Genomic DNA, 21,756 nt, shown 5'->3' on the forward strand with positions numbered 1-21,756 from the left:
GTTAATGGTATGAATGTAATCGTATTTATATTTTTAATATTTGTTCTCTCCGCCATCAGACTTAATGAAGACAGGGACATATTTGCTTCTTTCATTGCCAAATCCCCAGGCTGGCACATATTAATAGGTATCAACAGTTAGTTGCCACTTTTTTGAAGATTAAAAAAAAACCTCCTGTTTTTCTTTTTTCTATTTCATCAGATACCTCAAATATATTTATGTGCAATACAGAATATTAAACCAGGAAGGGACTATCAGAGATTATCTAGTCTAATTCTCTACTCTTTCCTTTCAGTTTAAATATGAGAGAACTAAGGTCCAGATAGGTGGAGTGAATTATACATGATTACATGGAACACAAGTGACAGCTAGGACCATGAGCCTAGTTCTCCTTACCCTATATTAAAATAATCTTTCTTCCTTACTTTTCTTTTTGTCAATCCAAATATCTAATAAGTAAGGAAGAAATCAGTCCAAGACGAAGAGAATATTGCTCTTCTATTTAGTTCAGTACAATTTATCTTAAGTCTTCATAGTCTTATTTGGGGATAATTTAAAAAAATATATTTTAAATTAATTAATTATAAAATTATATTTGAAGTATAGGAAACAGTTAAGGAATAAAAATGTTCATAATTCAGTTTTAGTCAGCCAGGTACACAGAAAGACATCAACCTTGAAGGTGCATCTTTCCTTAGAGTCACACTGTTATCATGGAAAGGAGGGAAAGAAACACAAGGACAATGCCTGGGATGCTAGAATAATCTGATATAAAAGTCATAATCGCACAGATCTCCAAGGTTGATCTCGCCAACAGGAAAGTAGTCTTTTTCCTTAACAACACAAGAGCCTTCCTAAGACAATACAACTTTGTCAGATAGAGAAAAGTGCTTGACCCAGAGGAAGAACTAGGGATTTGAAAAAGCTATCCTGAGCAGGAAGAATTATGAGAAGTAGTGGTATCATAAGTATTCCAGAGAGGTTATTAGCCTAGTGGCCAAGGGCACTACTATTAAATAGTTCTTATTCTTATATGAAAATGAGGAGTTACATAACAGTACTTATATGAGATTGTAATGTCTTTATAGTACATCATTTGTAAGAACCAGGGGGGAATCATTTTATTTAGCCCTAGTTTTTGCTTTACTAGACTGCTACATTGTATTTTCTTTTTTTTAAAATGAGGTTTAGAAATGATAAAACAGTAAGTAGAGAAGAGCAATGCAATAATGAAATACAGTATTAAAATATTTGATTATTCAGATGGAAAAGTTAAAGGCTAAAGAGTGAATCAAGAAACATTTAAACAGAACTTTGATCAGTTGTTCTCTCTATATACACATAATACAAATTAGATAATAAACTTGTTAAATAAACGGAGAGCTAATTATATGGTATATAAATATATTTTCTTGATATGTTTTTAAAGACACTGTGACTAATTACTTGAATTCAATGTTTAAGGGACTGAATTTTTTGAAAGGGAAAGGTTGATTATATGACCAACAGGCAACCCTTGAAGCTTGGGAGATTTTTATTTTTTGTTTTGTTCGTAACCGTAACTGAAATATGTTTTGAGGGAGAACAAAGTAGGACACAACTCTAAGAAAAAAAATAAAAAATCTGTTTATTATTTTAGCTGATAGAGAGCTTCTGAGAATTTCAGGAAATAGAATTAATCATTTATTTAATAAAAGTAGTGAACAAAAAATCTCTTCTTCTCCAAGCAATCTAAGAACACCCCAAAAGTTATTTTAGTTTTCTACATTTCTTGCAAAATAATAGTGCTAGGTTGGACTGAATCAATCAAGGAAGATTTGATTTATTTTCCTTCTTCCTTGATTATTCTGTGCAATCATTCTTTAGAGCCTATCTCACCAAATCTTATAAAGATGTTTAAGAAGCAGAGTGGAAAATTATATGGATCTATATTTTAGGACAAAATCCAACACTATTTAAAGAAATAACAACAAAATGCAATAATCGGAAATGTAAGAGTCACAATGACTAGCATCCAAGCAAAAATTCTCAAGCATGCAAAATGGCAGAAAAATATGACTCTCAGAAGATAAATAAATCAATAGAAACAGATTTAGAAATGACAGAAATGGTGGAACTATCAGAAAAGAATATGAAAACCTCACCAAGTCACATAATTAAATTGCTGAATACCAGTAATGAAGAGAAAAATGTAAAGGAAGCCAGATAAAAAGAATTTATTGCATATATAATGAAAGCAAATGACTTCTCATCAGAAACTAGACAATCCAGAAGACAATGTAGAAAGATTGTTAAAGTTTCAAACAACTAAGCAAGCAAGCAAGCAAAAAACCAAACTGGCAACCCACAATCTACTATCATCTAGAACTCTTTATTAAGTGAAAATGTATGTCATAATTGAAGGTGAAATAAATACTTTTTTTAGAAAAACAAAAACTTAGAGATTTTCTCTAATGCAGACCTACACTACAGGCATATTAAAGTACTTTAGGCAAAATGAAAATGGTATGAGATAGAAATTTGGATGTACATAAAGGAATAAAGAGCCATAGGTATCATAAACATGTATGTGAAAATATGACTTACATCCAAATTTTGAATCTTTTAAAAAGACTGTTTAAAGAGAAAATAAATGTGTTATGGAGGTAATAACAAAAGTAGAATAAATTATATGACAATAGCAGAAGGAACAGGATAGAGGAAATGCAAGTTTCTTATACTATATGTGAAATAGTATAAAATTATTTGAAGGTATACTGTAAATAGATAAAAATGTATATTGTAAAAACTTATGGTTACGACTAAAACAAAAACAAAAATATTGGTTCTGCTTCTCTGGTTGAATCCTGACTAATATATTAGTACATACCCAGCATGCCAATATAAGAGAAAAGTGGATTTCTAATGTGTTTCTAAGGCATAGTGGAGTGTGAATTGTTTTGTTATTAAACAATATAACAAAGCATTGTGCTTATTAGGCAAGGACAATAGCTGTACTGAGGAGATACAATATATTGCATCATTATTATCAGGCTAAGCACTCATAAAAAACAGTAGTCAGAAAAATTAGAACCTTTAAAATGGAATATCTCACTACAGCAGAATTTTTCTTCCTAATAATAAAAAAGAAAATAAGGCTACAACCGAAGTAACTTTCAAGTGGTTTGTTTGTTAACCAAGCAAGGAAATCCATTTACCAATGTTGAGTTAAGACATGTTTGATTATAGCAGCCAAAGAATTGTGTCCAGATTAAATAAACTCATTTAAGACTATTAGCCTTTTAGTGAGAACAGTTGCTTACAAGGTTGGGGACATTTGAGCAACATCAATAGTCAATTAAAAAACAAGGCAAATTATTTTAGTGGCTTCCATTGGCTGTTGATAATCTGACAAATGTTACTGATACTTCTCAGTTGTCATTTATTTTAGGAGTCAATGCCAAGTTTGAAGTGGCTAAAAAAATTAGACTTTATGAATACTTTGTGTAGAATGACTACAGGTGAGAATGTTTTCAAAGAAATTGAGAAAACAAATTCAGTACAAGCAGAAGTAGAATCTGTTAAGATTCTGTGTTACATCTGATGGTGATAAATATATGTAAGCAGTAAAGGCCTTCATTGGACAAATTTATAAAGTTTGTGAAAATGTGAGATGTTTAAAATCTATGGTTATTTATTGTATATTCATGAAAAGGTACTTTGTAGAAAACATTTGAATCTATCATGTCTTTATTGAACCAGTAGTATCAAAGGTAAACTATTCACTCTTGTGAACTTAACCATTATTGATTCATGAATTTTTGTCAAATAAAGCCGAATAGCCTAATATTATCTATCACATGTCAATTTGATAGCCTAGGAGGAGTAAAGTTTCACTGCAATTCTTTTTTATTGAAATTATTGGAGTGACATTTGTTAATAAAATCAAATAAGTTTCAAGTGTACAATTCAACAATATGTCATGTATATACATTGCATTGTGTGTTCACTACCCAAAGTTAAATTTCCTTCCATCACCAAATACTTGACCCCCTTTATCCACTTCCCCCAACCCGCTTTCCCCCGATAACCACTAATCCACTGTCTGTGTCCATAAGTCTCTCTGTTTGTCATATTTGTTTGTTGCTTTCAATTTTATATCTTACATATGAGTGAAATCATGGTTTTCAACTTTTTCTGTCTGACTTTTCTCTTAGCATGATCTTCTCAAGTTTCATCCATGTTGTTACAAATGGCAGTATTTCATCTCTTCTTATGGCTGAATAATAATATTCCATTGTATATATGTACCACAGCTTCTTTAACCAATCATCTATCACAGGACACTTCGGTTGCTTCTATGTCCTGGCCACTGGGAATAATGCTACTGTGAACATTGGTATGCAAATGTCTTTTTGGATATGAGTTTTCAAGTCTTTGGGGTAAATACCCAGTAGAGGGATTGCTAGATCACATGGTAGATCAATTCTTCATTTTTTGAGGAACCTTCATACTGTTTTCCATAGTGGCTGCACCAATTTGCAGTCCCACCAGCAGTGTATGAGGGTTCCTTTTTCTCCGCATCCTCTCCAACAGTTATGACTTCTCCTGTTGATTATAGCTATTCTAAGAGGTGTGAGATGGTATCTCATTGTGGTTTTGATTTGCATTTCCCTAATAGCTATGATGTTGAGCATCTTTTCAAATATTTGTTGGCCATTTGTATGTCCTCTAGGGAGAAGTGTCTGTTCAGGTCCTCTGTCCATTTTTTGATTGGGTTGTTCGATTTTCCATTGTTATTGAATTGTATGAGTTCTTTGTATATTTTGGATATTAGGCCCTTATTAGTGGCGTTGCTTGCAAATATATTTTCCCATTTGGATGGTTGTCTCTTTACCTTGTTGATGGTTTCTTTTGCTGAGCAGAAGCTTTTTAGTTTGATGTAGTCCCATTCATTTGTTTTTGCTTTTACTTACCTTGCCTTTGAGGTCAAATTCATAAAATCCTCCTTAAGTCCAAGATCCGTAAGTTTAGTACTTATGTTTTCTTCTATGCACTTTATTGTTTCAGGTTTTATATTCAAGTCCTTAACCCATTCTGAGTTAATTTTGGTGTGTGGTGATAGACAACAGTCTAGTTTCATTCTTTTGCAGGTGGCTTTCCAGTTTTCCAGCACCCCAAATAGCCAAAGCAATCCTGAGAAAAAAGAACAAGGCCAGAGGTATCGCTCTGCCTGACTTTAAATTATACTACAGAGCGATAATAATCACTGTAATTTTTTGAACTCAGGGTCAAGATTGAATTATTTTTGAGCCAATATGGATTAATCAGTTCTATATAGGAGAGGAAAAGATGCAATATATCTAGATTTTAGTAAAGTGTCTCAGGCTATCATAATAAAAAATTTAAAACAGTGAATTCTGTGGAAACACAATTAGATGAATTTGAAACTTCAAGGACACATTATTCATACATACCAACTTCAGGAGTATTGCATGGAGTGAAGAATACACTTACGTTCCTATTGTTTTCCAATAGTTTTTTTCAATGGTTTAGATTTAGACAGAAAAGGTAAAAGTGAGTTATTTATTTAGAGTCAAATAAATAATGAAAAAGAAATATATTGTGTATAAATGTTTTCAAATAAATATGAACTGAATAACTTTTGGGCGGGGGGAGGAAGGCAATTCTAAGGTCATTTCTATTAAGATCATAAATAAGAACATTGTTATCATCATTGTTATTTGACATTGTCCTGGATGTGATTAACAAGAAAATAAAATAATGCAAACTCATTTTAAGTCAAGGATATTGGAGTTTCCCACTCCCAAACCTCAAAGCTAACTAAAATTTAGGATTTTCTAATAACAACAAAAGGTGGTCATATCTTCTCTCATGAACCCAAAGTGCCCGCAGTTATTTCCAAGAATCTTCAGCTCTTCACAAACCCCAGCCTTCCGTGCAGAAACTGTTAACAAGTTTCTGAATGTACTATGCTACTTCAGATTTTTATGTTGCTCCTCCCCTCTTTTGCTGGTCAAAGCCAAGCTGTCACTCAGTTATCACCCTTTTGTTGAAGCCCTTTCATACTTTTCAGTCATATTTTATTCCTTATCTTCTGTGTGGACCTTTTAATACTAAATTTATCACTCTATTTAAAATAATTGTTTCTTTCTCTCAACACTACAAAGGCCACAAATGAAACAGAAAATATACCCCAACTCATAAAACTCTTAAATATTTATTTGGCAGAGCAATAGGCTTTTAGAGGTAAGAATATTGATGAAAATACTTACAGATCAAAAGGTAAATACAGGAAAGCTTCACTAACAAAGAGGCCTTTATATTTTGAGTGGCTCTTTTTCTTGGATTGTCATATTTGCTAAACCACAGAATATACTTGTTTTTATTTTTTCAACCTGCTCGAATGCATGTATCTAGGAAATAAATATCCAGTTGTTGGGTGTTTGTGTCAGTCTTATATGTATGTATATAGAACCACAACAAAATGAAATTAAAGAAATTTTATGACTCTTAAGTCTTCATCTATGTCTTCAAGCCCTGAGGTAGGAAAATAACCATATAATATTTATTCATGAGGGATCTCTTCCCATAGGTGACTCATTAATTGCCTCCTCCTATGTTGCTCTGAGAAAGCCAGTCTTATTCTATGAGATTATTCCTGGCATAGATCGAAGTCATATTGGTATTCCCTGTTCTATTCGGTACCATTTATTACTACCTCTGTATTGCTAATTAGTTATTTCTTTTCTATGCTGGGGGTATTTCAAATAGCTCCATATGTCAATGTGATTTTTCTGAAGATGCTGCAATATCAGATCTGCTAGAGAACAGGTGAGTTAGAAGGATGGGCAGAACAGATTCAATAATATTGTTGTGTTTTTTGACTAGGATATTTTCTGGCAACTAAATCACAGCTTGAAATCACCACTAGATGTCAAAGAAGAGGGCACCCAGAGTAGAAAGAGTTGAGAACAGCGGTTGAGTCAAATGGTTGGAAGAATCAATATAGTTAAAATTATCATATTACCTAAAGCATTATACAGATTTAATGCCATCCCCATCAAAATCCCATTGGCATTTTTTAAAGAAATATAACAAAAAATCTTCAGATGTGTATGGAAGCACAAAAGACTCTGAAGTGCCAAAGTCATTCTGAGAAAAAAGAACGAGGCTGGAGGATCACTCTGCCTGACTTCACATTATACTACAAAGTGACAGTAATCAAAACGCTATGGTATTGGCAGCAAAACAGACATGTAGATCAGTGGAACAGAATTGAGAGTCCAGAAATAAACCCATATTTATATGGGCAAATAATTTTCGACAGAAAAGCCAAAAACATACAATGGAGAAAAGAAATCCTCTTCAATAAATGGTGCTGGGAAAACTGGAAAGCCACCTGCAAAAGAATGAAACTAGACTGTTGTCTATCACCACACAGCAAAATTAACTCAAAATGGATTAAGGACCTGAATATAAGACCGAATCAATAAAGTGCATAGAAGAAGACATAGGTTCTAAACTCAAAGACCTTGGACTTAAAGAGGATTTTATGAATTTGACTTCAAAGGCAAGGGAAGTAAAAGCAAAAATAAATGAATGAGATTACAACAACCTAAAAAGCTTCTGCTCAGCTGACTGATATTTTGTTCAGTATTGTTCGCTTAAAGAAGTGTTTCGCTCTCCCACAATTTCCACAAATATACAGGTATTGTCTATTCCTATAGTTCTGCTATTTTTTCTTTGTTTTTAGGCTATGCTATTAGGTGCATACAAATTAATACTACTTATGTCTTTTCGTGGAATTGAGTATTTTTACAGTTTGAGGTGATCATTATATTAAGAAATGCTTTTTGCCTTAAAGTTGATTTAAATGACATATGACTAACATCAGCTTTCTTTGGTTAGTATTTGCTTGATATACCTTTCCAACACTTTTATTCCCAACCTTTTCATCTTTCTCTTTTCTTGTGCAAATATGTCTCTTGTAAATAGCATATTGTTGAATTAAAAAAGAAACCAATCTGACAATTCCTCTTTTTTTTTTTTTTTTTTTTACTAGAGAATTTAATCCACTTACATTTACGGTAAATTCTGATATATTTGGAATTATTTTTATTGTCTTATTTTGTTCTATTTGTTCTATTAATTCTATGTTTCCTTCTCATATATTGATTTTTTTGGGGGGGACTTAATATTCATTCTCATTTTAGTTTTATCCTCTACTAGTTTGTAAATTATACACACTATTTTTATTCTTTAGTGATTACATTAGAAAATTAGTGTTCATATTTAACTTATTAAAATCTAATACAGACCTTTCATAGAAAACAATGTAAATAGTGTTTCCTGGAGTGCAACATAGTGACTCTGAGGATCTTACATATTTTAACTCCTTTTGCCATCCTCCAAATTTAATTCTATTGCTGCCATGTGCTTCTTTTTCTTTTTTTAAAGCAACAACAATAACAAATGAAATTTATGGTTAAGACTTTGGGGGTGATACCATGTTTCATGAATGACTGGATCCATGTACCGCCATGTGCTTTAATTCTGTCTCTGTCTCTTCTCTCAAAATCTCACAGCATAGTATTAACTTTTTTCATACAATCTTTATTTATATTTGGCCACATATTTGCTCATCATTTCTTCTTGCACTTTAGAACTTGCATCTGATATTACTTTCTTTCTGCCTGTTGTATTTTCTTTAAAATTTTCTTTGGTTAAGTTCTCTAAAGTTTTTTGTTTGAAAACATTTTTCTTTTGTTCTTATTTTTGAAAGACAGCTTTGTTGAAAGTAAAATTTTAGGATGACTTAATTTTTTTCTCAGTACATTGAAAATTTTCACTGTTCTCTAGATTTCATTGTTGATAATGAAATGTTACTTGGTGTAATTGTTGCTTCTTTGAAAATATTCTGTCCATTGTGACTGCTTTTAAAAGTTTCTCCTTTACTATAAGGTTCTATTAGGTAGGATGACCAGATAAAATACAGGCTGTCCAGTTACATTTGAATTTCAGATAAACAATGAATAATTTTTTAAATATAAGTATGTCCCATAGAATTTAGATGTACTAAAAATTATTCATAATTTATTTGAACTTTATTATTCAAATTTAACTGAGATCTTACATTTTATTTGCTAAATTTAGTAACCTTAGTAATGCAATATGATTTGTCTAGATATGTTTTCTTTTTGTTAATCTTATTAGGTATTGTTGGAAATTTCAAATTTGTGGAATTTGAATTTTGGAAGGTTCTCAGTCATTGTTTCTTAAAATATTACTTTACCCCATTTTTCCTCTTTTCTTTTAGAGCTTCAGTTAGATTTATGGTAGTTTTTTTTTTTTACTCTGTTTTCCATATCTCTTAATCTATCTTTTATATTTTCCAGTTCTGCTCTCTGTTACATCTTTAAATGTAATTTCCCACTTGCAAATTCTATCTTTGACTGTATCATCTATGTTGTTAGTTCTCTTGAATTCTAAACTTTAATTATCTTATTTTCAATTTGTGGAAGTTTTATTTGGTTCCTTTTTAAATCCGTTTCTTCAATCCTTATATTTTCCTGTTCTCTGTTCATCTTTTCACCTCTGTTTATTAAACACATTAAACATAATTATTTTATTCTGCATCTGATCCCTCTAAATTTTGATACTTTGTAGGTTTGTTTCTGTTCTCTCTCTCTCTTTCTCTCTCTCTTTCTCTCTATGGTTCCTAGATTTTTTTTTTGTATGTATGTGTTTATATTTAGTAATGTGTTTATGAGTTGTTGTTTTTTTCCCTTGGAATTTTAATTGTGGAAATTGTTTGAGGCTTTGGATGAAGATCAAGATTCAAAATACATACAATCTTCTTGGCAAACTCTCTGAGGCATAAAGTTTATTCCCAGTTCTCCTTTCAAAGAAGTAAACATTTTGGAGTTCCAAATTTATTGGAGAAATTCCTGTGTTAGATTTCTACATTAATTTGACCTTGGGCTTTTGTCCTTGATCCCTGCATCCTTCTAGGCCTTGAAAATATAAGCATAGAAACACTCGATTTGGTCTAAGGCCTTAGGAGCAAAAGTCAGCTTCAGAGCTCTGCTTAATTCTCTAAGCTCCCACCTTTACTGAATTTTTAGCTTGAGTGTTTTTTTATTTTCTTGTCATTTATTAATTTGTTTAATAAAATGGTAACTTTTGTCCAGCATTTTTATTTTTCAGTGGAAGATTAGTTTAGAGAGTTGTGCTATATTGTCAAAAATGAAAGTCTCCCTCTTCTCCTGAATAAACATTTGTTTAAGGCTCAAATCCTATTGCCTAAAATTATGTTAAGGCCCCCAAATTGCTGTTAGAATGAAAAATGAAGGGGACCAATATGATATTTTTGCATTCTAAGAATCACTCCAATATACTAGATTTTTGAACATATCTGTTGTGAACAAACAGTGGCAAATATGAACATGTTTTGTTCATGTTTATGCTAATATCTATATTTCTAACCCTTCGCATGTGTCAAACTTGTATTTCTTGTGTCTGTGACCATTAGTTTTATGATTGTACTCCAAAGCTAATGTAAAGTTACTATTAAAACTATCATGTGTCTATAATTATTAAAATGAGAAATGGGTCTATAATATTCTACTTTGTTTTACTAATTTAAAAACTTACTCTTCCAAAGGAAGGTGTCCAGGATTATAAGTGAATTGTATGCAATATCATTTGATGCATTTAAAAATGTTTTGAATATAGTTGTTGATGTTTGTTCTTAAATATATTGCAATAAAAATAGAAATATTTTGCTCATAAAAGATTGACTTTGGATAGATATGAAGGCTGTCTTTAAATATTTGAAAATTTGGCATGTAGAGATGAATTCAATTAATTCTGCATGACTTCAAAGGATTGGACTGGAACCAGTTAGAAGTTATAGAAAGCAGATTTCTTCTCATTAAATAGAAGAGCTTCATAGTAGTTACTGATGTCCAACAATAGAATAAATTGCTTCAGGAGCTAGATTATTTTCTGTCAATGAAATTGTTCATAGAGAGTGTGGATGATGACTAATAGAATTTTATAGAGGGAGTTTCTACTCCCTAAGAATCAATAATTCAGTGCAATTCTTGCTTCTACACGTTTCTGAACCACAAATTTTACCCTTAATATGTTCCATTTGTATCATTGTCTATTTTGACTTATTTCCTCAGATTTTAAGGACCTTGTAATTAGGAATCTTACTTTATGTTTTTCTGTTTCTTCACCAACCACAACACCCTACCTAGAGCAGATACTGTTTTGAATATAGTTGTTGATGTTTATTCTTAAATCTATTGCAATTATGTTTTAGTTGAAATTATGTAACTCTAAAACTTTTTTAGAAGGTGTATTAGACATGCTCAAGTAAATGATTACCACACAAGAAATATAAAATTTCAAAGAATGAGAGTAGGTTCCTTTAGAAAGAGAAATGAAATTGGGGAGTCAATTTGATGAAAGAAAATGATGTTGGGTTAACTTTGAAATCTCAATTGGCCAAATAAAATTTATTTATTCATTCATCCATTTATGTATTCATCAAACAATTTGACCATCCAACTATCCACCAAATAATACTTACTGAGTTTCTTCTACCACGGCGCACCTTGGTAAACACAAATATATTCTGTTATTAAAATATTTTTTGTGGGGTCCCTGGAAACTTCTGGATGTCCAATGGCTAACAAACAAGCTACATTTTTCTTTTATTTTTTAAAAAATTCAGTAATTATATAAATTTCTGAGTACTCTAGCCTGTTAATTTAAAACTTAGATCAGCTTTCACAAATTTTAGAATTAGTTTTGGATTAAGAATTAAAAATCAGATTAGCTTTGTGATTTGTTTCATATGTGGAAGTCTATTTGGAATATTTATAAGGTGGCCTAAAATGAATTTCACTTCTGATATTGTGTTTTAAATCATCATAGAGATGCCCAAATTGTCTATAGACTAGTTCTTGATCACAGAGAGATCTCAAAATACCTGGTACAGGGAGAAAGGTCAGCCTTCAAACTCTCTAATATTTTGAAGTCCCTGTGGGCTAATAGAATCAACAATTTGTTGCCATATAATACTCGGTGCCATATATATAGCACCTTTGTTTTCTTTTCATCCCTAAACTGTGTTGCAATTCTTACATTTCTTATTTGAGGTGGCTTCCTGATGTCAGAGGAGAACCCATGGTGAAATTTTTAAAGAGAGTCAGTAATAACAAAGGAAGTTCATGGGAGATAGAGCGAGAATAGGACCAGTTAGTTTAGAGCCTTTGTCAAATCGAGTTAAGCGCCACTGTGATCATGTGTGATCAAATGAAAAGAGGTAATAGTTAAATTTCAAAATTTGTACATTCTTTTAATTAGCCAGTGTGGTGGCTTTGTATTGTATCACCTTCACTATATTGATCTGCATCCCCCAGAATTCCTTTTTCTATATGCTTCAGCTAGGATGTGTTATACGAGAGATTCTTTTGCAATATTTCAAGGGCAGAAGTAAAGCAGCATCCATATTTGTAGCTTATACACACTGCCATTTCTCTGCTGGCTTATCTCTTTGGTGTGAGGCAGTGGCTGAGACTGCAACTGCCACAGCTTTTTCTGGGATCCTTCTTTAGCTTCTCTGACTTGAGGGACAGGTGTGTGTTTAGGTCTGTGGTGAAAGGCCCTGGTTTCTGCAGTACATCCATACCATCAAGGTCAGAGGCAGTGAGCACTGACACTGGTTTTAGTCTGTCGTTGCAGCTTTAGCTCTTGCTTGTGAGTTCCAGTTCATTTTTACTTGCCCCCATTTTACACTGATCTTTCCTTCTTGACTGCTTGTCTTATGGTCTTCAAACTACAGCATCAGATGTAAAGGCAACAGCCTTACAGAGACTACTGAATCAGCTTCCATGATTATGTAAGGTTAAGTCACTGTCACAAATCCCTTAGTATATTATCTCCTACTGGTTCTGCTTCTCTAATACAACATTGTCTGATATGGCCAGTAATTACAATTTCTTATTTTTCCTATTCTTTCAGGCAAATTTGGAGCCCAAACTGACTGAGACGATGGGGGTAGGAAATCAGTCGGTGATGTCTGAGATTGTGTTGGTGGGACTCACCAGTTCTTTGGAGATGCAATTAGTCCTCTTTCTAGTTTTCTCTGTGTTCTATGTAATAGGTATTTTAGGAAACCTCCTCATTGTGATCACAGTGATCTCTGATGCCCATTTACATTCCCCCATGTGCTTTCTGCTGCCCAACTTCTCCTTTATTGACATGTAGATTTCCTCCATTGCAGCTCCGAAGATGATTTCTGATCTTTTCAAGGAGAGGAAAGTAATTTCTTTCCAAGGCTGCATTGCTCAGATATGATTCATTCACGTTATTGGAGGAACTGAGATGGTTCTGCTCATTGCCATGGCCTTTAATCATTATGTTGCTATATGTAGATCTCTGCACTATCTGATTATAGTGAACTTCAGAACTTGTATTTTACTCTTGGTGGCTGCCTGGATCATTGGAATCATCCACTCATTGATTCAATTTGTATTCATTGTAAACTTACCATTGTGTGGCCCCAATAAAGTGGGCAGCTTTTATTGTGACCTTCCTTAATTTATTAGGCTTCCCTGCACAGACATTTACAGATTGGAGCTCATGGTCACTTCCAATAGTGGTTTCATCTCCCTGTGAATTTTTTTCATTTCGATTATCTACTATATCTTCATTTTGTTCACTGTTTGGCATCATTCTTCAGGTGGCTTGTCTAAGGCCCTCTCTACACTGTCAGCTCACATTACAATGGTGATCTTATTTTTTGGTTCATGTATTTTTGTGTACTCATGGCCATTTCCCACAGTGCCAGTGGATAAATTCCTTGCTATTTTTTATGTACTTATCATTCCATTTCTGAACTCTGTCATTTACATTTTTAGGAATAAAGAGATGAAGGTGGCAATGAGAATATTCAATCAGGTGCTGAGTTTCAGAAAGTTATTTTAAGTGATTTAGATATCAAGAAAGACAAACATCTCTAACATTTCCTGACCATGCTACAGACATGAATCCAAGGAAACAGCCCCATGAATGCTTTAGTTGCTAGTTTAATTACTAATGTCCAGGATTTTATTAATATGTTTTCTGCCATAACCACGGAGGATATGGTATTCTTTTTTCTTATGCAATGTGATAGTATAGAAAATATTAATATAGGATCATTTCTATCTTTTTACTCCTCCTTGATAAAGAGGATTCTGGACTGGCCTTTTATATTTCTTTTCCTACTCTGTTCTGAGGAGGATCCTCCATTGTCCGATTGATTTTGGGGGTTTGTGACTCAGAATCTGAAGAAAAGTGCTTTGGAAACATGATAAAATTTGCGATTATTAGGGATAGTTTTTCTTTCAGGTGTGTAGTGAGTATGTGAAGAAAACAGGTAAGAGATAAAAGGGGATTTTAAAGAGATGTAGTTGTCTGTCTCTTATCCTTCGATATAAATTGTCCTTCAGTAAATGAAAGCAAGGAGCTAAAGTTCTTCTGAATTATTTTTGAGTTTAAAAAAAATCACATCATCATCCTGAAATTAGATCACTAGGTTGTGGCTTCTTAAGTCTCTCAGCTGTGCATGTGGTAACTATGAATTAAGCCTCCAGTTATTTCAAAAGCCGTGTTGCTGTACTATCAGGGAATTTGAACAATTCGGGGCCAGGTAATGAGCAAAGACCATGACCTATTTAATAATTCTTTCCCAGATCGTGCCAATCCTTGCCTTAATTATATGGAAACCAGCAATCATTCCTCAGTTAGGTAAACTCTTTTTTTTTTTTCAGTGACATGGTTATAAGTACAGACTCTTGAGCCAGACTGCCTGACTTCACATTGTACCTTTGCTTTTTACTAACACACAAATTGCTTAACCTCTTTGTGCCTAAATTCTGCCATCTGTAAGATGGAGATAAGTTGAATCATCTGAAATTTGTGATATCTGACTGTTTTTGACTTACAAAAATGGCAGTTCCTTATGGCTAAATGTATCTTCCTCATAAGGTGTAAGGATTGACTGAATTGATATTTATAAAGTGCTTTAAACAATTCTTGGTCTATAGTGCTATATAAGTACCTGTTCAATAAAATTAAATAAAACCTTAAAACTACTTCTTGGTTTGGTGGTCTTCTTCTACACTGTCTACAAATGGTCATTTTCCTTTCTAACTCTATTAATCAGAATTTGATCAATAACTTGCTCTTTTTTCTAACAGGACTAAAATATTTTAAGTGGTAAAATTCCTCAGATATAGAGACTTTGAAATGCTACAATTCAATTGATTTTTCTACGTGTTCTTTCTCTTCTCTTATATTCAAATCATTTTTTTGAATGCTATGCAATAGTTCTATGAGGCTTGTTTTTGTTATCTTTGGTGCTTTTTAATGTGCTGGAAGAAGTTACCAAGCTGACTAGTTATAACACTTTATATAAATAGAAATTTAATTAATTTAAAAAGATATTGAATACTCATTATGTTCTCAAGCCTATGCCAGGAACTGTAGAAAATTGTGTTAGAATTATACAACTCAATTGTAAGAAAGGACAGTGAGTTGCTGAGGCAAAAAATTTCTGCAAGTAAGTAAAAAGTGTGTAGTAGGGTGGGCAGACTCAACAAAAGGGTTTGAATAGAGGAGATTCATGAATTTGTGAATGCTGTGGAATGGAGCTAATGCCCACACTGACCTGTCTTCTGAGGTAAGTACATGCCCTGGAGAGGAGAGGAGCTCATGGAAAGCTCTGAAAGCTAAAGGCAGGTTGATGCCACATCATGAGAGGGGATGGATGCCTATCCTACCTCATTGCATAACCAGGGTCCCTAAAGCCTGAAAAGATTTGGTTCTGCCAGCTTCATTGATCACTTTTCACTATTAGACATTTTGGACTTTCTGTTACTTGACTACATCAAGCTCTTGGCCTGAGACCTGTACACTGGCCCTTTTCTTCACCTGCAGAGTGATTTGTCTGGGTAAATGCAGGGCTGTCTCCTTCTCATCATTCAGGTTTCACCTTTAGGTTTTTCGACTTCAGGAAAAAAACTTTCTACTTAAAGAAGCTCCCTCTTGCTTTTCTACTCCAGTCATTCTTTGTCATATGCTTTGCTTAATGTCTGCATAACTTTATCTCTATTTGAAAGATTGTTTTGGTAATTATTTTTTGTTTCCCTCACCAAGAAGAGAAAGGTCTATAGAGCAGAAAACATGATTTTTTGTTCTTTGTACCTAGAGGGGTGGCTGACCTATAGTGGGAAGTCAATATTAGTTTTTGTCCAAAGAGCAATATAAATAAAAGCTGAGAGAAAGAAATGACTCTTCTTTCAAATCAAAAAGAATGGAAAGGAATGGGAAAATCTAGTATATTTAATACAAATGTTAAAATAGACTTATTCAGAATAACAAAATAGTGGAGTCTAAAGTACATTTGTAGGTTAAATATATTAACCACAATGAAAAAAAGAAAAAAATCACTGAAAATAATTTCTCTCAAATATAACTGTCAAGATTTTGTTATTTCTTTTAGGATTTTCCTTTATGTATTTAAAAAAATTATACAAAATAGGATCACAATATTCTACAATTCATTTAATAATGAAATGTAAATTATTTATTTACCATATTGTTCGTTTAACCATATGATACATAAGTTTTTTCATGCTGATAAATCTACCGCTAGCATGTAGTTCTTGGTGGCTATCTGGTAATTTATTGTATGGATATAGCCATATAACTTTAGTCAGTACTTCATTGCTGACATTTAAATTATTTTCATTTTTCAATTAAGTTAGTTATCAATAGCTCTGCTATGAAAGATCTTGACATACCTCCTTCTATGTACATGGCTTTGATTACTTTTTCATGACAACTTAATATAAATGAAATTGCCAAAATGTATTGATAAGGCTTAATTACTGTTGCAAAAGTGCCCTCTACAATGGTTGGGTCTATTTAAAATTCCATCACTGGCAGTGAATTAGAGCTCCACCTTTGCAAACAATGGATATATAATTAATTTGAAAAAGATAAAAAGGAAAAGAAAAAAAGATAAAAAATTTATCTACTGATGTGGAGAGCAGTTTGTAAGTTGACAAGGTCTTAGCAGACTAGGAAGGCAACCAAGGGTTACTTAGCTTCCACAAATTCCTGCTGAGAACAAGATAGTACAAATATAGCCACTGGCAGATAGATAGGCTGAAGGCCATAAGAAAATGTAGTCTTGGAGAAAGTAGAAGAAACAATGTTGCTATGAAACTGCATAAGCCAGCAATCGTATGTTCCTGTATAAAAGCAGCTTGCAAAAAACTGGACGGTTGTCCATCATCAATGGGCAGTGGACTTTCTGATCCCTGCTTTCTGTCTTCTTTCTTTTCTTATCTCTCACCATTCACACTCAGGTTTATTTTCTAAGGCCACGCTGGATGTGGCAGGATTTACCACTTGCTGAACGCAGCATACTGATATATTTTAAAATTTTCTACTTTTTTATATAAAATATTACATATTTATAAAATGTGTAACACATATTTGAGTTAAAAAGTATAATAAGATAAATACCTATGAGCCCATTTATCATTACATTTACTTTCCCATCCCCTATCCCTTTATCCTGCCTTTCATCCAGAAGTAATCACTATTCTCGATTTTTTTGTTTATGCTTATTTTGCTTTTTTGAAAAATAATTTTATTAAAGAAGTATATATCCATAAATAATATGTTGTTTAATTTTGATCATTTATAAAGTTTATATATATACTTCTTTAATACGTATATATAATTAATCAGAACTCATTAAAAATGAATATATATTTTTAAAGAATTTGTCCATTTCATCATTTCCGTTTTAAAATTTATTGGCACAATGATTTTTTATAGTTGTTATTATTTTAAAAATGATATATCTATGTCATGTAGATATATTCCCTTCTTGGTTCTCTCTGTCTCTGTCCTTTTCTCTCTCTGTATATTTCATGGAGCTCTGTCTATCATTTATCTATATCTATATCTATCTATCTATCTATCTATCTATCTATCTATCTATCTATCATCTATCTATCATCTACCTACATATCATCTATCATTTATTATCTATCTAAACAGTTTTATTGAAGTATAATTGATATACAAAGAACTGAGCATATTTAATTTGTACAATTTTATGTGTTTGGATACGTGCAAATACCCATGATACCGTTACCACAATCAAAGTAATAGGCATATGCAACACCTCTCAAAGTTTTCTTGTGTCCCTTAGTTTTACTATTTTTTCTAATGGTAAGAACACTTAACATGAGATCTATCCTTTTAACAAAACTTGAAGCGTACAAACCATATAGTTAACTATGTTGTACAATAGAGCTCTAGAACTTATTAATCTAGCATGACTAAAATTTTATATCCATTGGAGAACAACTCCCTATTTCCCAGCCCCTGGAAACCATTATTGTATTCTCTGCTTTAATAAGTTCAACCATTTCAATTTATTATTTTGTATTTATTTATTTACTTATAAATTTATTTTCAATTACAGTTGACATTAATTAAATATTATTTTATATTAGTTTTAGGTGTACATCATAATGGTTAAACATTTATGTAATTTACAAAGAGATCCCCTCTGATTAGTCTAGTACTCACCTGGCATTATACATAGTTATTTCGATATTATCAACTATATCCCCTATGCTGTACTTTACATTCCCTTGATGATTTTGTAACTACCAATTTGTACTTAATCCCTTTGCCTTTTCTACCCATTTCCCCAACTCCCCTCTCATCTGGCAATTATCAGTTTGTTCTCTGTGTTTATGAGTCTGTTTGTTGGTTTTGTTTGTTTTTATTTTGTTCTTTAGATTCCACACATAAGTGAGATCATATGGTATTTGTCTTTCTCTGTTTGAAATATTTCATTTAGCATAATATCTTCCAGGTTCATTCATGTTGCTGCAAATGGTAAGATTTCATTCTTTTTTATGGCAAAGTAATATTCTACTGTATATATACACCACTTCTTTTTTAGCCAATCATCTATTGATAGACACTTAGGTTGCTTCCATATCTTGCTATTGTAAATAGCCCTGCAGTGAACATAGAGGTGCATATATCTTTTCAAATTAGTATTTTAAATTTCTTCAGATACATACCCAGAGGTAGAATTACTGGGTCATAAGGTAATTCTATTTTTAATTTTTTAAGGAACCTCCATACTGTTTTCCATAGTAGCTGTACCAATATATGGTCTCACCTATAGTGTACAAGGGCTCCAATTTCTCCATATCCTCACCAACATTTTTCATCTTAAAAAAAAAAAGCCATCCTAACAGGTGTGAGATTGTATCTCATTATAGTTTTGATTTGCATTTCCCTGATAATTGAACATATTTTCATATACCTCTTGGCCATTTGTGTGATCTTGAGAAAGAAGGAAGAACAAAGTTGGAGGAATCACGCTTCTAGATTTCAAATTACATTACGAAACTACAGTAATTAAAACGATATGGTATTGGCATGCAGACAGACATATAGACCGATGGTACAGAATTGAGAGCCCAGAAATAAACCCATGCATATATGGTCAACTGATCTTTCACAAAGATGTCAAGAATATACAATGAGGAAAGGATAGTCTCTTTAACAAGTGGTGTTGGGAAAACTAAATACCAACATGCTATCAATACCGATAAAAATTGAAGTTGGATCCCTAACTCACACCATACACAAACAAATTTAAAATGGATAAAGATTTAAATATAAATCTGAAATTGTTAAACTCCTAAGAGAAAACATAGGGGAAAATCTTAACATTGGTCTTGGTAATGATTTCTTGGATATAATACCAAAAGCACAGATAACAAAAGCAAAAATAAATGAGTGGGACTACATCAGACTAAAAAGTTTTGCACAGCAAAGGAAACAATCAACGGAGTGAAAAGGCAACTTATGGAATGAAAGAAAATAGTTACAAACCACATACATATCTGACAAGAGGTTCATTTCCAAAATATATAAGGAACTCAAATAATTCAATAGCACAAAACCAAATAACCCAATTAAAAAAAAAATGGACAAAGGACTTGAACAGACTTGTTTTCTAAGAAGACATACCAATATATGCTTTTGTTTTGCTTGATCAAGTTAGCAAGAAGATTGTTTTGTTATTAGTCTTTTTAGAGAACCAGCTTCTGGCTTTGTAGTTCTTATTTACTTTATGTTTATTTTCAGAATCTTTGATTTTTGCTCTTCTTCATTCTACTATCTCTTATTCATTTTTAACTTCTTATGTTGGAAAGTTAAATATTTAATTTTTTCACTTTCTTCTTTTCTCATATATGCATTTCCACTGAAATACATGTTGGCTTTCATACCCCACAAATTCCATTCTAAGTATTTTTAAATTTCCACAAATTTTCACTGAAACAAATATTATTTAGAAGCTTTAAAATTTAAAAGTGTATAAGACTTAGAGAAAAATCTTTTATAAACTTAAAACTTGTTAGTATTATGGTCAGAGTCAGGTCTACCTGATATTGATTCTCTTACTTGGTCAGTTTTTGTAATTGCTCCATGTGTGTTTGAAAAAAAAATGTGTATTCTTTAATTGTTGGGGGTGGAGTTCCATATATTTCAATTAGATCATGATTGTTTCTTTAATTGTTAATATTGTTCATAATTGTTCCAATCAATAGTATTGCTATTTTATTGTCTACTTGACCTATAGATGGTATAAGAAATGTACTGGTTTTCCATTATGTTGGAAAATGCTGTATTTAATCCATTTTTGCTTTATATAGTTTAAAACTATTATATTAATTCATACAAGTTTTAAATGTTTCTGGTGAACTGAATTTTATTTTTAAATGCAGTCATACTCTTCTCCTAGTAAAGCCTTAATATATATTTTATGATATAAATATAGCCATGTTAGTATGATTTTTGGTATATAAATTTCTTATTATTTTACTTTCACCTTTTCTGTATCCTTATGTTTTTAGGTATGTGTCTTGTAAGTACCACAAAGATGAATTTTAAAGTTTATTTTGACATTCTCTAAAAATATGCAGAGCCCAGACAATAGCTTTACTTCATTGAATTCTTATAACAGCTGTTGAGGCTGTGTCTGTGAGGGATGAACCATTTGGATACACTGATTGATTGTAAAAATTATTCTAAATGATATCGGAAATAATTATTCAAACATTTAAAAACAAATATTTATTAAATATTGACTACATGTTCTGCATTGTGCACCATTGTTTGCTTGCCTTTATAGATTAGGTTATGGCAAGGTGTGGTGGTGGTGTTGGAGCTGATCCATTGTAATTCTTTTAAAGAGTTAATACAAGGTAATAATACTTGAAGAATAATAGTAATAATAGAAGCAGAGAAAAAGATCATAGGATTATGGAAGAAAAGTATAAGAACTTCTTTTATTACATGTGGTCAAGGAAGTCTTTTTCTGAAAAATGTATATTTGTTTTAAAACTTTCTGACATAACAATTCCTCTTATACTCTAGTAATTAATACCTTATAACTTGACAATACTCTAATAAAAAATTTCTCTTGTCTAGTCCTGTGTTTTGGGTCTTGTGAGACTGTGAAGCATCTAGAAAGCCAAAATTGCTGAAGTAAGAGATAGCTTTATGTTTTGTGGTTTCTCATTTTCTGTTACCTCCTTATTTTCTTTGAAGAGAGTGTTTTTTGCCATGAAATCTCTAGTT

The 21,756-nt window shown here is 32.2% G+C and overlaps 1 pseudogene; it reads left to right on the plus strand.

Moving 5' to 3' along the window:
• The first annotated feature begins 13,068 nt into the window (after nt 1-13,068).
• On the plus strand, nt 13,069-14,004 carry LOC120587245 (olfactory receptor 4F15-like; annotated as a pseudogene).
• The last annotated feature ends 7,752 nt before the right edge of the window (nt 14,005-21,756 follow it).

This window comes from Pteropus medius, unplaced genomic scaffold, assembly GCF_902729225.1.
Source record: "Pteropus medius unplaced genomic scaffold, Ma_sr-lr_union100, whole genome shotgun sequence".
Lineage (NCBI taxonomy): Eukaryota > Metazoa > Chordata > Mammalia > Chiroptera > Pteropodidae > Pteropus > Pteropus medius.